Genomic DNA, 17,004 nt, shown 5'->3' on the forward strand with positions numbered 1-17,004 from the left:
TCTCCCTGTGACTTGGTGCCATTTCCTTACATCTTGGGATGTTTCCTTATGTTCAAGGCTCTACATAAATGCAAATTGCTGATTGATCAGGATTTCTAGAATGAAAGGATTGTTATTATACGAGAGTGAACTTGGGCTCTATATTCCCTTGCGATGAGGAGGTTAAGGAATGATCTGATTGAGGCATGCTAAATAATGAAGGGATCAGTAGAGTAAATAGGGAGTGATACTCTCAGAGTACGAGAACAAGGAAACATTGTTAGAATTGAAATGAAGATGATTAATAGTAAATCCAGGAAAATTATCACAGTTGAGAGCATGGAACATATTGTTTTAGAAGCCATATATGCAAAGTCAATTGAGGTATTTATAAGGGCAATCAATACTTAGTTGAGTAAAGCTTTTGGGCATGCTGTAAATTTCCTTTTATGTGGGTGTTCGTGGTCGACAATTAATTCATTAGATTGAATATTCTTGGGGAAAGAAGTGTAGGGATAGAAAATTTGAAAGACCCACCCTGCCCCCAAAAATGCTGGTCAAAAAGGAATGCCACGGACACTGGCCATGGGCAAGTCGGTGACACAATCCATCCAGCCCCTTGCTGTAGCTTGCGCAGTGATTATTCTGCGGTGAGGCCGAGCAGAGAGGGCAAAAGGAAAATTACAAATCAAGAAGTTCCAGAACAAAACATTTGACATTAACTTGAAGTCTTCTGAAGCTAATCAAACAGAAATTCCTTTCACTTGCATTTTAAGCAATGCTGCAGCGACTAAAATTTTACTTTTTTCGGATATCTCTCATTGTTGCAGCCAAACACACGAATCATTGATAATATTCGGTGTAGCTCATTACTGACAGTTATGAAAAGCAGCTGAAGCATCTTCCAGTGGAAGTGACTTTTTTTGCAGCTGTTGTCTATACAAGCTCTTTGTTTAGAATTCAGCACAGCTGCCTGTGTATACAAAAGCAGGCGGACATTTTTCCAGTCACATTTTCCGGTCCGTCAGCCTTTTATGCAATAATCAATTAACCAAAACAAACTTGAATAAGTAAAACAGAAGTGTAGCCTGTTGCTCCTTAACTTCTTAAGTAAATCTTCTCACCATCAAGGTCTCCCACTTTTCTTGAAAAAAAAATCTAGGGCACAATATTCCTGTGTTTGCTAATCTTAGTAAAAAGTAGTGCACAGTTTACAATCGTTGCCAAAATGGCCGCCACAATAAATTCAAAATGGCCAACCCAATATTGTACAAAACTATATCTGAGGAAGTGCTGCTAACTTTCTCCTGTTACTTTTTCCAAAGCTTTCTTAAAAATCGACTGGGATATGCTGGTGAGCAGGAGACAACCAGGGGACTTTGTGTGTAGCTATCTGGGGGGGAAAGTGAAGTGGCAAGCGAGCTGGCAAGTGAGCCATGTCAGAAGGCTGGACACCGGCTGAGGACAGGGAAGCAAACAGTGAGCCTAAAAAGGTCAGGGTCACACAGATGACAGAAACAGGAACACCGACAATGAGCAAGATGGCCATGAGAATCTCTGGACTGTGATTTTGCTAAGCATTTGTTCCTTGACAAACGGAGTACTGCCGCTTTAATCAAAGGAACAAGCACTTACCAAAATAGGTTTGTTCCGAGATTGGAATGCTGCACATGGGAATGTGAGTTTTCTGGTTTTCCAAATGCAAAATGCACTGCTTCGAACCATTCCCTGATGAATGGTCAGATTATTGTGGATTCCAGATAAGGGCACTCTGGATCAACAGTGTTAACCATACTGACAGGAGAAAGCACAGATGGCCAATTTGTCCATGCTCAGTGCTCCCATAAAACAGTTGTAAACCTGCAAAAATAGCCCAGCAAAATGTGAGCAAGGCACTGGATTGTTACTTGCTAAAACTGGATCAACTTGTGCACCATTCCATAGCAGCAGAGATTTTAAAAAAAAGAACATTTTGTTCCTCAGCGAGCTTAGCAAAAAAGGAAGATTGAGGTAAAGTCTCGCTTATTTCAATCTTGATTAATTCAAATTATCTGCATATTTAAATTTTCCCAAATTGCTGTGTTATTTATGTTGCTTAATTCAAAGTATTGGAAAATTCAATTTTTAAGTGCATAAAGCCACTTTGAAGTATTAGGAACAGATTGTATTAATCAATAGTACACGGGGGGGGGGGGGTTCTGCTGGAAAGCATGGGTGTAGCAGACATTGGCAGGTGCATCACTGAAGAACAGACCACCACCCTTGGAATGTACAGGACATAGATGGTGCACAACTCGCACAGGGCATTTCCCCAGACAGGGAGTACACTATTCAGCTACGGGGCATGACGGAGGAGTGAATGAAATGGATTGACCAAAGACCTACAGGGATAGGCAACAATTTGCACTGTGCTACCAGTGGGCATGAAGTCATCACTGCCCTCAACTTTCACACCACAAGGGCCTTCCTGGCACCCACAGCAGACATCTTGGGTGTTGGGCACTTTTGCCTCTGGGCAACCGATTACTTCCTGCACAATAAAAGAGTGGAGGATACATCAAAAACAAATTCATTTTCCAAAGTGGTACAGTGACAATGGCGTGCATGTTTAATGGGCTTTGCTGCCATGTTTACCCTGTGCGTGTTATGAACATGTTGGTTGTGGATGTCCCGAATCGAGTACGTAGAATCATAGAAAGTTACAGCACGGAAGGAGGCCATTTCGGCCCATCGTGTCCGCGCCGGCCAACAAAGAGCTATTCAGCCTAATCCCACTTCCCAGCTCTTGGTCCGTAGCCCTGCAGGTTACAGCATCCCAAGTGCACATCCAAGTACTTTTTAAATGTGGTTAGGGTTCCTGCCTCTACCACCCTTTCAAGCAGTGAGTTCCAGACCCCCACAACCCTCTGGGTGAAGAAATTTCCCCTCAAATCCCCTCTAAACCTTCCACCAATTACTTTAAATCTGTGCCCCCTGGTTTTTGACCCCTCTGTTAAGGGAAATAGGTCCTTTCTATTCACTTTATCTAGGCCCCTCATAATTTTATACACCTGAATAAGGTCTCCCCTCAGCCTCCTCTGTTCCAAGGAAAACAGACCCAGCCTATCCAATCTTTCCTCATAGCTAAGATTCTCTACTCCCAGCAACATCCTTGTAAATCTCCTCTGTACCCTCTCTAGTGCAATCACATCTTTCCTGTAATGTGGTGACCAGAACTGCACGCAGTACTCTAGCTGAGGCCTAACTAGTGTTTTATACAGTTGAAGCATAACCCCCCTGCTCTTGTATTCTATGCCACGGCTAATAAAGGCAAGCATTCCGTATGTGTTCTTAACCACCTTATCTACCCAGGGATCTGTGGACATGCACGCCAAGGTCCCTTTGTTCCTCTACACTACTCAGTGTCCTACCATTTAATGTGTATTGCCTCCTTGTTAGCGCTCCCCATATGCATTACCTCGCACTTCTCCGGATTGAATTCCATTTTCCACTGTTCTGCCCACCTGACCAATTTATTGATATCTTCCTGCAGTCTACAGCTTCCTTCTTCAGTATCAACCACACAGCCAATTTTAGTATCATCTGCAAACTTCTTAATCATACCCGCTATATTCAAGTCTAGATCATTGATATATACCACAAAAAAGCAAGGGACCTAGTACTGAGCCCTGCGGAACCCCACTGGAAACAGCCTTCCAGTCACAAAAACACCCATCAACCATTACCCTCTGCTTCCTGCCTCCGAGCCAGTTTTGAATCCAACTTGACACTTTGCTCTGGATCCCATGGGCTTTTAACTTCGTGACCAGTCTGCCATGTGGAACCTTATCAAAAGTCTTGCTAAAGTCCACATAAACTACATCAAACGCACTACCCTCATCTACCCTCCTTGTTACCTCCTCAAAAAATTTAATCAAGTTTGTCAGACACGACCTTCCTTTAACAAATCCGTACTGACTATCCTCGATTAATCCGTGTCTTTCTAAATGAAGATTTATCCTGTCCTTCAGAATTCTTTCCAATAATTTTCCCACCACCGAGGATAGGCTGACTGGCCTGTAATTACACGGTCTATCCGTTTCTCCCTTTTTAAACAAGGGCACCACATTAGCAGTCCTCCAGCACCACACCTGAAGCCAGAGAGGATTGGAAAATGATGGTCAGGGCCTCTATTTCCTCTTTTGCTTCGCTTAACAGCCTGGGATACATTTCATCCAGGCCTGGGGATTTATCCACTTTAAAAGCTGCTAAACCCCTTAATACTTCCTCTCTCACTATGTTTATTTCATCTAATATTTCACACTCCTCCCCCGATAGCAATGTCTGCTTTGCCCCTCTCCTTTGTGAAAACAGACGCAAAGTATTCATCAAGGGGGGGCACGGTGGCATAGTGGTTAGCACTGTTGCCTCACAGCGCCAGGGACCCGGGTTCAAATCTGGCCTCGGGCGACTGTGTGGAGTTTGCACATTCGCCCCGTGTTTGCGTGGGTTTCCTCCGGGTGCTCCGGTTTCCTCCCACAGTCCAAAGATGTGCAGGTTAGGTTGATTTGGCTATGATAAATTGACCCTTAGTGTTAGGGGATTAAATACGTGGGGTTACGGGGGTAGGGTGGGATATGTGTCGGTGCAGGCTCAATGGGCCGAAATGGCCTCTATCTGCACTGTAGATTCTGTGATTCTGTGAACCCTACCGACATCTCCCGCCTCCACACACAGATTACCCTCATGATCGCGAATAGGCCCTACCCTTTCTTTAGTTATCCTCTTACGCTTAATATATTTATAAAACATTTTTGGGTTTTCCTTGATTTTACTTGCCAAGAATTTTTCATGCTCTCTCTTTGCTTTCCTAATGTCCTTTTTAATTGCACCCATGCACTTTGTGTACTCCTCTAAAGATTCTGGAGTACTTAGCCCTCGGTATCTGTCATATGCCTCCCTTTTTTTCTTTATCCTACCCTGTATGTCCCTAGACATCTAGGGGCTCTAGATTTGTTAGTCCCACCTTTTTTCTTTAAGGGCACATATTTGGTCTGAACCCTCCGGATCTCCTCCTTGAATGCCTCCCACTGCTCTGACACCGATTTACCTTCAAGTAGCTGTTTCCAGTCCACTATGGCTAAATTCCTGTGAGCTTAGCAAAATTTGCTTTTCCCCAATTTAGAATTTTTATTCCTGGTCTATCCTTGTCCTTTTCCATAACTACCTTAAATCTAACAGAATTATGGTCACTAGCACCAAAATGCTCCCTCACTGATACGCCTTCTACCTGCCACCTGCCCAGCTTCATTCCCTAAAACTAAGTCCAGAACCGCCCCTCCCTTGTTGGGCTTGCTACATACTGGCTAAAAAAGTTCTCCAATTCAATTCAATTTTATTTGCCATATGTAACCAGTACAAGTACAATGGAATGCTTACTCCCCGTCGGGACACGTCAGCTATTTTTACAGCGCCGTGTTCAGAAAGTCAATTCTTTGGCATCCAGTGGCAGTGGGAGCACGATGTCCCTCAGCCGCTCCGTCCTCCTCGTCACCGCGGCCTCCTCCTCACTGTTGCCGGCTCGGCTCCACGTGCGGTGGCCTGCTTCTCCCGCTCACCCTCTGGCCACCATTCCCGGCTCCCCTCCTCCCAGTCGGACTGCGAGTCGTCGTGGCTGCTGCTGCGTCCCGATGCGCCTCCGCCCGACTCGCCAAACACATCCTCTGGTCGCCGCGGCCTCCACATCACCGTCACTGGCTCCACGGTCCGAGTCTGCTTCTCCTGCTTCCGGTCTGGCCTCTGGCCGCCATGCTCGGCTCCCCTCCTCCCGGTCGGAATCCCTTCCCGCTGAGGAGCAGCCGGCCGACGTGCCCTAGCGGGTCGACGTGGCGACTGCTGCTGCGTCCCGATGCGCTGCGCTGCCTCCGCCCGACTCGCCGAACACCTCGCTCCGGTTGTGGGAGCGAGCATCGAGAGCGGGCCACCCGAAGCAGGGAGCGTGCGCATTTTAGGAATTCCGCACTTCTATACCCTTCACACTAATTTTATCCCAGTTAATATTGGGGTAGTTGAAATCCCCTATTATTACTGCCCTATAGTTTTTGCACTTCTCAGGAATTTGTCTGCATATTTGTTCTTCTATCTCCCTCTCACTGTTTGGGGGTCTGCAGTACACTCCCAGCAGTGTGATCGCCCCTTTTTTATTTTTCAATTCGACCCATATGGCCTCGTTTGATGATCCCTCCAACATATCATCACTCCTCACAGCTGTAATAGTTTCTTTAATCAATACCGCAACCCCCCCTCCCTTTTTACCTCCCTCTCTATCCCATCTGAAAATCCTGTAACCAGGAATGTTGAGCTGCCATACCTGCCATTCTTTCAGCCACGTCTCTGTAATAGCTATAATATCATAGTCCCAAGTATTTACCTGTGCCCTCAGCTCATCTGCCTTGTTCGCTATACTCCTTGCATTGAAGTATATACCATTTAGTACAGGCAAACCTCCTTGTTGACTACTATCTAGCCCTTGATTCCTCTGTCCTTCCAATTTACTTTCTATGTTTGTTTTCCAATTCCAGTTTTTCTTCCCTCCCGATTGACTCTATACTTAGGTTCCCATCCCCTGCCAAGCCAGTTTAAACCCTCCCCAACAGCACTGGCAAACCCTCCCGTGAGGATATTGGTCCCGCTCCCGTTGAGGTCCCACCTCCCCCAGAAACGGTTCCAATTCCGCAGGAATCTAAAGCCCTCCCTCCTACACCATCTCTCCAGCCACGCATTCATCTGCTCTATTTTCCTATTTCTGCACTCACTAGCACGTGGCACTGGTAGCAATCCGGAGATTACTACCTTTGAGGGCCTGCTTTTTAACCTCTTCCCTAGCTCCCTAAACTCTGCCTGCAGGACCTCATCCCTCTTCCTATCTATGTGTTTGTTACCGATATGGACCACGACCTCTGACTGTTCACCCTCCCTCCTTAGAATGCCCTGCAGTGGTTCAGTGACATCCTTAACCCTGGAACCAGGGAGGCAACATACCATCCTGGAGTCACGTCTGTGGCCGCAGAAGCGCCTGTCTGCTCCCCTAACTATTGAATCCCCCATCACTATTGCTCTTCCCCCCCCCACCTGTGCAGCTGAGCCTTCCATGGTGATGTGGACTTGGCTCTGGCTGCACTCCCCAGAGGAACCATTGCCCTCACCTGTACTCAGCACCAAATACTGGTTGGTGAGCAAGCTGGGCTCAGGGGACTCCTGCACTACCTGTCTGGTCCTCTTCTGTCTGACGGTCACCCATTCCCTCTCTGCCTGCACACTCTTAAGCTGCAGGGTGACCACCTCCTGAAACATGCTATCCACGTAGCTCTCAGCCTCGCGGATGCACAGCAGTGACTCCAGCCGCCGCTCAAGCTCCGTAACCTGGTGCTCGAGCTGCTGTAGCTGGTGACACTTCCCGCACATGTGGCCGGCCAGACCACGGGAGGTGTCCAGGACTTCCCACACGGCACAGGATGTGCATTCCATGGGTATGAGCTGTCCTGCCATACCTCTAACAGACTATTTACTAACCTAGCTGGAATAAACTTAAAACTTTAAGAAAGCCAAGTAAAAACCACTTACCAGATACTCACCAATCAGCTCCCTCTTTCTGAACGTTTAGTTTTTAATCCCGGCTCTTAATTTAAACCAATGTCCAAGATAAAAAGATTATCATGCAAAATTAAGGCTCATGGGATTGGGGGCAAAGTATTAACGTGGATAGAGAACTGGCTGGCGGATAGAAAACAGAGAGTTGGAATAAACGGCTCGTTTTCGGAGTGGCAGGCAGTGACCAGCGGGGTGCCGCAAGGATCTGTCCTGGGACCCCAGCTGTTCACAATATATATAAATGATCTGGATCAGGGAATTGGATGCAATATTTCCAAATTCGCTGACGACACTAAACTAGGAGGAGGGGTGGGCTCTGATGAGGATGTCAGGAGGCTACAGTGCGATTTGGACAGGTTGGGGGAATGGGCGGATACGTGGCAGATGCACTATAATGTGGATAAATGCGAGGTTATCCACTTTGGGGGGTAAAAACAGGAGGGTAGATTATTATCTAAATGGCAATAGATTGGGAGATGGGGAAGTGCAGAGGGACCTGGGTGTTCTTGTGCACCAGTCACTGAAGGAGAGCATGCAGGTGCAACAGGCGATTAAGAAGGCAAATGGTATGTTGGCCTTCATATCAAGGGGGTTCGAGTATAGGAATAGGGATACCTTACTACAGCTGTACAAGGTGCTGGTGAGACCGCATCTGGAGTATTGTGTACAGTTTTGGTCGCCCCATCTGCGGAAGGATGTTCTTGCCATGGAAAGAGTGCAGCGGCGATTCACCAGGCTGATACCTGGAATGGCGGGAATGACCTACGAGGAGAGATTGAATAGTTTGGGCTTGTACTCACTGGAGTTTAGAAGATTGAGAGGGGATCTCATCGAAACATATAAAATTATGGCAGGCCTGGACAGGCTGAATTCAGAGAGAATGTTTCCAATGGCAGGGGAGCACAGAACCAGGGGCCACAGTCTAAAAATAGCGGGCAAATCATTTAAAACAGAGATGAGGAAGAATTTCTTCACTCAAAGAGTGGTGAGCCTGTGGAATTCCCTGCCACAGAGGGCTGTGAAGGCTAATTCAATAAATATTTTCAAGAGAGAATTGGATATATTTCTGAAGGCTAAGGGGATTAAGGGTTACGGAGAAAAGGCGGGGACGGGGTACTGAACTGGTAAGATCAGCTAAGATCTCAGACGAAGATCAGCCATGATCTCATTGAATGGCGGAGCAGGCTCGAAGGGCCGAATGGCCTACTCCTGTTCCTATCTCTATGTTTCTATGTTTCTATAAAGAGAGAAATACTGACCAAGCAATCACTTCCCTGCTTTCCTGTGACGTCACTCCTTGTTTTTGTTGTCAGGTCCACTGCCTCCGTAGTACTCGTGGGTGACGGGCATCGTCAAGTGGCCAGTTACAGAAGGCCCACTGCCTGTACTTGTACCAACTGTGATGGTTGACCATCAGTGCCAATTGTAGGCTCAGTGTTGTCAGAGACAGTACTTGCTGTCATTTGTACAAGGCCAACTGATGGGCATAGAATGGCTGTTCTAATAAGTGGCCATCATTGCTCCTGTGTTACTCTATGCATGCTGCTGCTGGAGGACATCTCATGATAGCCACTGACTTGTGAGAATAGAACAGTGGGAACCTATGAGGCTTCAGAATTCTTCTCATGGTTGCCTGTAGCTGGTCTCTGAGCAAATTGAAGCCAGTTTATCTATATAGCAACATTGAATGGATATCGAGTAATTTACTGCATGCAAAGCACCGTTGGATGTATCACAAGGTGCTATATAATGCGTAGGGACCGCTCCCTCCGAGACACCCTAGTCCACTCCTCTATCACCCCCAGCACCCCTTCCCCTTCGCCTGGCACCTTCCCGTGCAAGCGCAGGAGATGTAACACCTGCCCTTATACCTCCCCCCTTCCCACTGTCCAGGGCCCCAAACACCCCTTCCAGGTGAAACAGCGATTTACTTGTACTTCTTGCAATCAAGTATACTGTATTCGCTGCTCACGATGTGGTCTCCTCTACATTGGGGAGACCAAACGCAGATTGGGTGACCGCTTTGCGGAACACCTCCGTTCAGTCCGTAAGGGTGACCCCGAGCTTCCGGTCGCCTGTCATTTTAATTCACCGCCCCATTCCCACTCGGACCTCACCGTCCTCGGCCTCTTGCATTGTTCCACGGAAGCTCATCGTAAACTCGAGAAACAGCACCTCATCTTCCGATTAGGCACTTTACAGCCTTCCGGACTCAATATCGAGTTCAACAATTTCAGATCATAACCTCGGCCCCTATTACATTTTTACTTATATTTTTTTATCCACACCTTTATTTTGGCCTTTTCCCCCCCTTCTCTTTTTTTCCTCTCTCCCACATGGCAGCTGTCTCCCATTCTGCCAGCACATTTCACACCTAATCTAGAGCTGTCTTTTGTCTCCACTAGTCCTATCACCATCTCGTCTCGTTTTGAATACCTCTTATTGGGCCAGAAATTCGCGGCCAGAAGCGTGAGTACGATCGGGGTACTCACGCATTTGGCCGTTGGAAATGCCGGCGTTCAGCAGGAACAGCGCATGCGGGGAACGCCGGCATTTCCAGACCCGAGGTCTATTCACAGCGCGTGTGACTGCACAGGCAGCGCTTGCGCAGTGAACTTTGTGGATTTCAATGATGGATTCAGTGAGGGTAAGTCCTTAGAAGTTACACTTGAAAAAAGCAAGTGTAAAGTTGTTCATTGGCTGCGGAGGAAGATATATTTTATCGTGGCGCTTCTGAAATGCAATATTTTTGTTTGGGAAAGGGAGGGAAGTTATTTTAAGAAATTTTAAGTAAGTTTTAAAGTTAAAATTTTTTTTTTTTTTTAAAAAGGGTTTTCAGAACGGTAGGTAGAAGGAGCAATTGTGGCTGTGTGAATGGAATGTGAGAATGAGTTATGTATGTATGTCCACATATATTCCTTTACGTATATGTATGTATGTTTTATATTCCTTTACTAATGTGTATGAATGTATGTTTTTAATTATGATTTTCCAATAAGTTACTTTCTCTGAAAGTTATAATTAAATAATACATTCATACACATAAGTAAAGGAATATATACATAACACACAAAGGAATATATACAGACATACATACTTTCAGAAGCTCCACGATAATAAATATCTTCCTCCGCAGCCTCTGGAGCAACTGTACCCATGCTTTTTTCATGTGTAAGTTGTAATGACTTGACCTCACTGAAAGCATTAATGAAAGCGGCGAATTATACTGCGCACGCGCTGCCTGTGCAGTCGCACGCGTTCTGCCTCTGAACCCCTTCGTTCAGAGGACAGGAAATGCCGGTTTTCCCCACATGCACTGTGCATGCTGAAAACCGGCATTTCATCCGGCCAGATGCGTAAGTACCCCGACCGTACTTGCGCATTTGGAAGGGAATTACTGGGCCAACATTTTACATGTCAATAAAATGAAAAATTTAACAATTGCACGACTTGCCCCCTCGCATCTGCGACTGAGGGTCCAAGGAGGTGCATTGCACAAGAGGTCATCATCGTACGTATCCTCACACTGTTCCCTTTGGGGAACTGTATGAAGTGGTGGAAGGATTTATGGCCGTGATTAACGCTCATTCCGTGACCGTAACCATCTTTGAACCAGCCATTAGGGTGGTTAGTCCTATGGCGGGAGGGTTTTACGGGCTCCCACAACCCATCTGAGGGGGGGGGGCCACCAACACCCACGGACGCAAGTATCCCGCTGGATGTCCACCCAGAATTTAAAGTTGGAGCTCAGACTCCACTTGCCGGGACTGTCTGGAGTGGGGTTCAAAACCCTACTCCTTCTGGCCCAGCGGCGGGGATGCTTACTGCTACGCAAAAGGCCCACTCCGCACAAAAGGTGACACCCATACGTTTCCTGCGCCTTTTCCCTCCCCGTGACTGGAGCCCTATGCTGCCATTTCACGTTGCTAATCGGATTGGGCCTTTGTCATAGCGGTAGGATCCCCGCCGCTGGGCCAGATCAGGGTAGGGTTTCGAACCCCTCTCCAGACAGTCCCGGCAAGTGGAGTCGGAGCTCCGGCTCTAAATTCTGGGTTGACATCCAGTGGGATATTTGCGTCCGTGGGTGTGGGTGGCCCCCCCTCCTTGTATAGCTTGTGGGAGCCCGTAAAACCCTCCCGCCATAGGACTAACCGCCCTAATGGCTGGTTCAAAGATGGTTACGGTCACGGAATGAGCGTTAATCATGGCCATAAATCCTTCCACCACTTCATACAGTTCCCCAAAGGGAACAGTGTGAAGACACGTATGACGACGACATTGCTAAATAAATAAATGGAATTACAAAAATTCTTTTAGGGCTTTTAAAAGTCTTTAAATTGCTTTAATTCTCTTTAAAACTACTTCAGATTACTCAAAATAATGTAAACATTTTAAAAAGTTTATAAAAGTTACCAAAATCTTCAAAAAACTTCCAAAAACCTATTTAAACTGCTGCTTTGCATGTAAAAATGCTTAGCAGCTTGGCAGAAACATTGGGGGTGTGTCCAGTGAAACTGAGACCTCAAGGGGCGTGTCTCACTTGCACTGCACGCTCCTGGCTTCGCGCTGGCTGCACTCCTGGGCGGCGTGACGTCATACGCTGCCCGGGATTCTTCTTTTTCAAACACCAAGTCCAGGCGTCCCTGGAGCTGATCGGCAGTAGCGCGGGGTAAGTGCATATACGGGGCTTGCACGTGCGGCAAGCCCCGTTCACCAATTTCTGGCCCAATGTCTCTTCTCTTTTGTTCTCTCCCAGCCTGGCTTCTTAATCTATTTAATTTCCTGTGCCTCTTTAGTCTTGATAAAAAAATTCACCCGAAACATTGACTCTATTTTCTCTCCACGGATGTTGCCTGGCCTGCTGAGTTTTTCCAGCATTTTCTGTTGTTATTTCGGATTTCCAGCATCTGCAGTACTTTGCTATCGTACTATATAATGCAAGTCTGTCTTCAGTTCACGACTGGAATCTTGGGAGTTTGGACGGCATACACTTCCAGTTACGTGCTCTGCTCCAATATCCACAATCCCAATGCTGTCTATCTATAGCTACACGTAATGATTTGCCTTTAAACACAAAACAATTGGGGCTCATAAAAATGCCTTCCTACAGAATATTATCTCCCACCATAGCTTGAATAATGTCATTTGCATAACTTCTATTTTCACTTACAATGTGTCACTTTCTACATCCTTGCTAACAGTTTTCTGCTATCTTTTTTACTAACCGCCAAATTTCCTTCATATGCAAACATTTCCTGTGCAGCTACTTTACAGTAATATTAAGCCGCACCTTTCTTTAAGTAGAAGACAGAGCCATTCGGCCCATCGTGCCTGTGCCGGCTCTTTGAAAGAGCTCTCCAATTAGTCCCACTCCCCCTGCTCTTTCCCCATAGCCCTGCAAATCTTTCCTTTTCAAGTATATATCCAAGTCCCTTTTGAAAGTTATTACTGAATCTGCTTCCACCACCCTCTCAGGCAGGACACTCCAGATCATAAGTCGCCGCGTAAAAGAATTTCTCCTCATCTCCCCTCTGGTTCTTTTGACAATTATCTTAAAGCTGTGTCCTCTGGTTTCCGATATGATAGATTAAGAGAAACGGTTTCCAACATTTTGTTTATACTGCCTCTCATTCTTCCTTCCAAAATGCATCACTTCACACCTCTCTGCATTAAATTTCGTCTGCCATGTAGCGAAGTCGTAGCTTTATTTCTGCAGCCAGGTCTTCCAAGCCACTAAGACAGTGTTCACTGTCAGTACGGTACTGGCATCCAAAGCACCTGCTTTGCATTTTTGGGGACTGCAATCTCCCACCAAAAAAACGCTTGTGTCACTTACTAGTGGTTCTTTAAATTGTTTTTGTTCTCAGTTGCTGTTTTCAGTGTTTCCTCAATTTAGTTTTCCTCCTGAATTAAGGAACATGCATTTCTCCCTTTTTAACTAAAAAAAAAAAGAAATATCAGGCCCATAATTATCCATTTCAAAAAATGATTTTTTTGGTTGCTATTTTAATATATGTTAAGAAAATAGTTCCAACGAAATTACTAGAGCTACTTTGATGGGCCGATTTCTTGATTCCACTGGTGTAAAAGGAACTGACTCAATATCAATATTATCTTGGGATGGAACACAGGAACAGGAGTAGACCATTGAGCCCCTCGAGCCTGTTCCGCTATTCAGTGAGATCATGGCTGATCTGCGACCGAACTCCATCTACTCTGCCCCATATCCCTTAATAACTTTGGTTAACAAAAATCTATCAATCTCAGATTTAAAATTAATTGATCGAGCATCAATTGCTGTTTGCTGAAGAGAGTTCCAAACTTCTACCACCCTTTCTGTAGAAGTGTTTCCTAATTTCACCCCTGAAAGGTCTGGCTCTAATTTTTAGACTATGCCCCCTAGTCCGAGAATCCCCAACCAGCGAAAATAGTTTCTCTCTATCTACCCTATCTGTTCCCCCCAATATCTTGAAAACTTCGATCAGATCACCCCTTAATCTTCTCAATTCCAGGGGACACACCACCAGTTCGTGTAATCTCTCCTTGCAATTCAACCCTGGAGTCCGGGCATCATTCTGGTAAACCTAGCTTCAACTCCTGTTAACTTAGCTCCCTCACATTGCTAGTTACAATGACACTTCCAAGTTATTCTTTTCAGTAGTGTCGTCAGTCAAAAACAAGAAGGATCCCACGAGCAATTCCTGATGAGAATTCTTTAGTGCACTACATGAATCAGTTTTCTCATGTATGACAATCAGAAGTAATAGGCTATCTCAGATGAAGAGAAGCATGCTGTGTCTGGATGAAGCAGCAGACTCAATAATTGGGATACTAGGTCCCAGTAATGAGATTAGATCACTACTGCTTAACTCCACGATGGCAGAGAACCACAATTTTCAAGGCCAGTGGAGTTATTAGAATCAGTAGTGTTTTGCATTCTCATTTCCTCATACTCTGGGAATCAAAATGAACAGAAGGAAAACACAGAGCAACATTTCCTCCCAGACCAACAATTCAGTGTTGACGCTTCCCTGTATCTGGGTTTCAAGCAACACAATTGGAAAGTATCATTTGTCCGTCGCCGTAAACAGTTCTACTCTTAAATAACCTCAAATCTCAAAATATATCTTGAACAACTCATTCACTTGCGTGCGTATATTAGAGCCTGCTTTAGCTATTTGCTACTTTGCCTACTTCTTCTTAGGCAGTCCCTCGGAACCGAGGATGACTTGCTTCCACATTAAAAATGAGTTCTCAGGTGACTGATGAGTCCAATGCGGGACCTACAGCCTCTGTCACAGGTGGGGCAGACGGTGGTTGAAGGGCCGGGTGGGTGGGGTGCTTGGATTGACGTGCGCTCCTTGTGCTTGGCTTCCGCTTGCTCCCGGCGAAGAGACTCGAGGTGTTCGGCGCCTTCCCAGATGCTTCTCCTCCACTTTGTGCGGTCTTGGGCCAGGGATTCCCAGGTGTCGGTGGGGATGTTGCACTTTTTCAAGGAGGCTTTGAGGGTGTCCTTGAAGCGTTTCCTCTGCCCACCTGGGGCTCTCTTGCCGTGCCAGAGCTCAGAGTAGAGCACTTGTTTTGGGAGTCTCGTATCAGGCATGCGGACAATGTGACCCGTCCATCGGAGCTGATCGACCAGGCAAGTGTTGAGCTTAGAGGATGACCAAGAATGATTTGGATACTAGCAGCGAATTTGTGATTGAGAATATGTCTCTATTTACTCATGGATAAAGGGGTCCTGGAATAGACTGTCCTAGGATCAGCATTTACAAGTCCAACAAGGCTAACTATACCGTTCATAGACATCGGCAGCTGCAATCCACATCACCAGCCAGAGCTCTCCGCCTCCTACCACCTCTCGCCCTCAGCAACCCAAGCACACATACTTTCCGGCCTCTCATCATTTCCTTCCTGCTGTTAACCACCTGTGATTTCCTGCCCTTCCCCCTCCTACTACTTCCACTCTGGCAAAATTCCTCCTTGACCAACACCCTGCATTTATCAGCAGAAAATATATCTCGTCAACTCCCCTCCACCTGTAACCTGCAGCCCGAAAGGTACCTGCAGCAATGGCCAGATGCCTCCCTGCCCATATTATACCTTCCCCCAAACACCACCTAAAAGGACATGAGACAAAGGGGGGGGGGGGGGGGGTAATGAGAGCAAAAGAGTTAAGAAAAACAATGATGCGAAGAGAAAGAAGGGATAGAGAAGCACACAAATGAGAGGGAAGAGAAAACAAAAGAAGCATAAGAGAAAAGAAACAACGATCAGAGACAGTAAGAGAGAGAGAGAAAGGATATGTACCATGAACACCACAGGAGATAATAAAAATCAACTTTCAACACTGTGCTACTGAGGATAAAGCTGATCACAATGCTCTCAATGAACTGTTTAAGCCAATCCAGTAGGGGGAGATACAGGACTCGCTTTCCTCCTTGAAGACACTCCTTAAAACCTACCTCTTCGATCAACCTTGTGTCACCTGTCCCAATATCTCCTTATGTGGCTCGGCGCCAAATTTTGTTCGATACCGCTCCTGTGAAGTGCCATGGGACGTTTAACTACGTTAAAGGCGCTATTTAAATTCAAGTAATTGTGACCAGCTTCATTTAACTTTGCTCAGTCTCACCACCATCTACTCAACTGTCCTGCAAAGCAGCCTATTTACGTACAAACTACAACTCTGCAGTCCATTTACCTGTTGACTCTTGAGTAAAACATCTGCAATCACCTAGATGCAAGAGACATAAAAAGGCTGAAGTGAGCTGAATGGCCCCCTCTCCATTCGCTACTGTGTTCTTCAGTAAGGCTTCAGTACAGTGCAAGCGTTCAATACACAGATGTAAATGTCCCCACAATTATTTGCAAATTTCCATATGTTACAAACACTCTTTGTAGCGCACTACAATTGCTTTTGGTACGCAGACAGGATCACAATTTCATCTTTCTGCTGCTTTAACCCCGAAAAATCAGACACTAACCTTTGCATTGTAACTTTTATACTCTTGTTATATGCTATCGTCGGTGTCATGATTAAAATTCAAAAATTAAAGATACTTTCCAACAAAGGCAATACAAAAGATTGACTGTGACTGTGGTGCGTCTTGCTCTTCAAATCACTAGAGTTACAGTTTGAAGTGTTTTCTCCTCGCAGATGTCACATATACACTAACCACATTGTTAGTATCCCACAATGTTGCCGGTTACGTTTGCAATGAGCAAACCGACTGTAAAATTCTACAACTGATCCAATTGCTACCAATAAGGCCAACCAGCAACACCGCTTTCCCCCAATTTCCCCTGCCAGAAATACAATCTATATATGCGAATATTTTGCAGCAATCGCTCATATTGAGGGGAAATTCGAGTGGGATGACTACTCAGGATTTC

The 17,004-nt window shown here is 45.9% G+C and overlaps 1 protein-coding gene across 18 annotated transcripts in view; it reads right to left on the bottom strand.

Annotated features, from left to right (window-relative positions):
* The window catches only part of mbnl2 (muscleblind-like splicing regulator 2), a 139,033-nt gene that overhangs the window by 60,535 nt on the left and 61,494 nt on the right, over nucleotides 1-17,004 (bottom strand). Inside the window, exon 1 of one of the 18 annotated variants that reach the window (XM_085998458.1) lies at nucleotides 13,445-13,542. The exons of the other annotated variants lie outside the window; for them this stretch is intronic. The gene's annotated coding sequence lies outside the window, so the exon portion shown is untranslated. Of the gene's footprint in view, nucleotides 1-13,444; nucleotides 13,543-17,004 lie in introns of those variants that run through there. 18 annotated transcript variants of the gene reach the window in all.

This window comes from Somniosus microcephalus, chromosome 10, assembly GCF_052327205.1.
Source record: "Somniosus microcephalus isolate GS21.2 chromosome 10, FLI_Smic_1.0, whole genome shotgun sequence".
Classification (NCBI taxonomy): Eukaryota; Metazoa; Chordata; class Chondrichthyes; order Squaliformes; family Somniosidae; genus Somniosus; species Somniosus microcephalus.